Raw genomic sequence first — 4,133 nt, forward strand, 5'->3', positions numbered from 1 at the left:
GGAGAGTGAGCTACGTGCCTGTACCGTGCTCCCGACGAACCGTCCCGGGGGGCTGGTGACGTCGCGCGATCGGCGCTTGATGCTGCGACCGGGAGGGAAGCTGCGCCCCGTCCGAGTCAGACTCGGTCGTTGCGGCCCACCCGAGCCCGCACGCCTCACGCGGAGGGGTCATACGCCCCGGCGGCCACGATAGACGTCCTCCCGCTTCGCGGTGGTCGGGAGGGCTTAGCGGATAGGTGCAGATGCGGGGGCGGCTTCCCGAGATAGCCGTCCCTAGGTTAGGCGAGGGTTTGAGAAACATCTTTCGCGGTAGACCGGCGCGGCCGGCGGACGCCCACGTGGCGTGCCGCGAGTCGGATCGCGCGCTCGGCCTCCGTTGATGACCGCTAGGTGCGTGCGTGGAATCGGGGCGTCTCGGTCTCGCTGCCGTACGGCTCGCGCTAGGCCTGCGGGGGCGGCGTCGGAGCGCGCGCTCGCGCGGCGGCCGTAGCGCTAGAGGGCGACCCGCAAGTGGGGAGGAACCGTCCACCCAACGCCGGCGCTAGCCGGGGCCGGTGGGGGCCCTACCAAGGCGGGTCATGGTCGCATGTCGGTCGGTCCGGCCTCTGTTTACCGAGGCGGCCGGCACCTCCATCTGCCTTGGATGCCCCGAATCCGCAGACTTTCCTCCGGCCTCAGCTTAACGAGACGGCCGTTGCCTCCATCCTTGGATGTTAACATTCGCAGAGTTTCAGCTCCGGGCTAGGGCGGGTGAAGTCGTCTCGAACCACGTGCCTGAAGGCCGCCTCGCGCCGGATGCAGGCCCCGCTCTGTCGTGCGGTGTGACCGTCCAACGCGGGCATCGCTAGATTAGCCGTGGCCACGATCCTTCCACACCGCGAGCCTTTCGCCCTCGGCCGGTGGTCGCTCAAAGCGCGGGCCGCTGATCCCGCTCCATCTCTCCGGCCTGTGTTTAAGGAGGCGGCCGCTCCTCCTTCCTTGGATGGACCATTCGCATATTTTTCGCCCGGCCTGTGTTTAAGGAGGCGGCCGGTCCTCCTTCCTTGGATGGACCATTCGCATATTTTTCGCCCGGCCTGTGTTTAAGGAGGCGGCCGGTAACTCCCTTTCTTGGATGAGACCCAACATTCGCATATTTTTCGCCCGGCCTGTGTTTAAGGAGGCGGCCGGTCCTCCCATTCTGCCAGTGTTCCTTGGACTTTGAAAATTTCAAAGTCTTTCCGCTCCGGGCTAGGGCGGGTGAGGTCGTCTCGAACCACGTGCCTGAAGGCCGCCTCGCGCCAGATGCGGCCCCGCTCTGTCGTGCGGTGTGACCGTCCAACGCGGGCATCGCTAGATTAGCCGTGGCCACGATCCTTCCACACCGCGAGCCTTTCGCCCTCGGCCGGTGTCGGTCAACGTGTGGGTGGGGGGGAAGGACGGCTGCCGGGAGCAGACAGCCGTCCCCGGGTGGGGTGTACAGTCCTTCCACCGCGGCCGCCGGGAGCAGACGGCCGTCGAGCGATTCTGCCATTGTTCCTAGGACTTTGTACATTTTAAAGACCCTCCGCGCGGGCCGCTGATCCCGCTCGGTCGCTCCGGCCTGTGTTTAAGGAGGCGGCCGGTCCTCCCATTCTGCCAGTGTTCCTTGGACTTTGAATATTTCAAAGTCTTTTCGCTCCGGGCTAGGGCGGGTGAGGTCGTCTCGAACCACGTGCCTGAAGGCCGCCTCGCGCCGGATGCAGGCCCCGCTCTGTCGTGCGGTGTGACCGTCCAACGCGGGCATCGCTAGATTAGCCGTGGCCACGATCCTTCCACACCGCGAGCCTTTCGCCCTCGGCCGGTGTCGGTCAACGTGTGGGGTGGGGGGGAAGGACGGCTGCCGGGAGCAGACAGCCGTCCCCGGGTGGGGTGTACAGTCCCTTCACCGCGGCCGCCGGGAGCAGACGGCCGTCGAGCGATTCTGCCATTGTCCCTAGGACTTTGTACATTTCAAAGACCCTGCGCGCGGGCCGCTGATCCCGCTCGGTCGCTCCGGCCTGTGTTTAAGGAGGCGGCCGGTCCTCCCATTCTGCCAGTGTTCCTTGGACTTTGAAAAGTCTTTCCGCTCCGGGCTAGGGCGGGTGAGGTCGTCTCGAACCACGTGCCTGAAGGCCGCCTCGCGCCGGATGCAGGCCCCGCTCTGTCGTGCGGTGTGACCGTCCAACGCGGGCATCGCTAGATTAGCCGTGGCCACGATCCTTCCACACCGCGAGCCTTTCGCCCTCGGCTGATGTTCAACCAACGTGTGGGGAGGGGGTTATGGACGGCTGCCGGGAGCAGACAGCCGTCCCCGGGAGGGGAGACTTCACGGCGGCCGCCGGGAGCAGACGGCCGTCGAGAGATTCTGCCAGTGTTCCTTGGACTTTGACTATTTCAAAGTCTTTCCGCTCCGGGCTAGGGCGGGTGAGGTCGTCTCGAACCACGTGCCTGAAGGCCGCCTCGCGCCGGATGCAGGCCCCGCTCTGTCGTGCGGTGTGACCGTCCAACGCGGGCATCGCTAGATTAGCCGTGGCCACGATCCTTCCACACCGCGAGCCTTTCGCCCTCGGCCGGTGTTCGCTCAACGCGCGGGCCGCTGATCCCGCTCCATCTCTCCGGCCTGTGTTTAAGGAGGCGGCCGGTCCTCCCATTCTGCCAGTGTTCCTTGGACTTTGAAAATTTCAAAGTCTTTCCGCTCCGGGCTAGGGCGGGTGAGGTCGTCTCGAGCCACGTGCCTGAAGGCCGCCTCGCGCCGGATGCAGGCCCCGCTCTGTCGTGCGGTGTGACCGTCCAACGCGGGCATCGCTAGATTAGCCGTGGCCACGATCCTTCCACACCGCGAGCCTTTCGCCCTCGGCTGGTGTTCGTCCAACGTGTGGGGAGGGGGTTAAGGACGGCTGCCGGGAGCAGACAGCCGTCCCCGGGAGGGGAGACTTCACGGCGGCCGCCGGGAGCAGACGGCCGTCGAGAGATTCTGCCAGCGTTCCTTGTACTTTGAATATTTCACAGCCGTGCTCGCACTTAGGAAATTTTCGAGCGCTGTGGCACTTAGACATTTTTCGTCAAGCGTGGCACTTAGAAATTTTTCGTCAAGAGAGGCACTTAGACATTTTTCGTCAAGAGTGACACTTAGAAAATTTTTCACTCTCTTTGTGCCTTCCAGGGTGCTGTGCAACCCTGCGTGTTGTGTTCCCACCGAGCAAGGGGCGCTGCTGGCGGCCATGACCAAGCGCTCGGCACCGGGCCCTTTCATTTTGTGGGGTAAATTATGCGCCCCCCATGCTCGTTCTGACTATATTTTGCGAAAGGGGGGTAAATCGTTGATGAGTACGCTGACTAGGGGGACCAACCATCGTACTCTGGCGCACCTGAAGACCAAAGTTGGTACTGCACCCTACCCCTGGTACCCCAACCCCTGGTACCTAAAGAGGGAGAGGCCGAATTTTCGCTTTCGGCGGCCGACCGCGGGAACCAGCCGAGGCGGACACTTTTCGGCTCAAGAGCCGTTGGCACTTAGAAAAAATTCGCACAAGTTGGCAGGACTTCCGGGGCCAGAGGCCGAATTTTCGCTTTTGGTGGCCGTTATGGGGAACCAGCCGAGGCGGACACTTTACGGCTGTTGAGTCGTTGGCACTTAGAAAAAATTCGCACAAGTTGGCAGGACTTCCAGAGCAAGAGGCCGAATTTTCGCTTTTGGTGGCCGTTATGGGGAACCAGCCGAGGCGGACACTTTACGGCTGTTGAGTCGTTGGCACTTAGAAAAAATTCGCACAAGTTGGCAGGACTTCCAGGAGAAGAGGCCGAATTTTCGCTTTTGGTGGCCGACCTGGGGAACCAGCCGAGGCGGACACTTTTCGGCTCAAGAGCCGTTGGCACTTAGAAAATATTTGCCAAACTTGGCTTGACTTCCAGGAGAAGAGGCCGAATTTTCGCTTTTGGTGGCCGACCTGGGGAACCAGCCGAGGCGGACACTTTTCGGCTCAAGAGCCGTTGGCACTTAGAAAATATTTGCCAAACTTGGCTTGACTTCCAGGAGAAGAGGCCGAATTTTCACTTTTGGTGGCCAACCTGGGGAACCAGCCGAGGCGGACACTTTACGCTGGTTGAGTCGTTGGCACTTAGAAAATATTTGC

Source organism: Syngnathus floridae, unplaced genomic scaffold (assembly GCF_059516105.1).
Source record: "Syngnathus floridae isolate MCC-2025c unplaced genomic scaffold, RoL_Sflo_1.0 HiC_scaffold_73, whole genome shotgun sequence".
Taxonomy (NCBI): Eukaryota; Metazoa; Chordata; class Actinopteri; order Syngnathiformes; family Syngnathidae; genus Syngnathus; species Syngnathus floridae.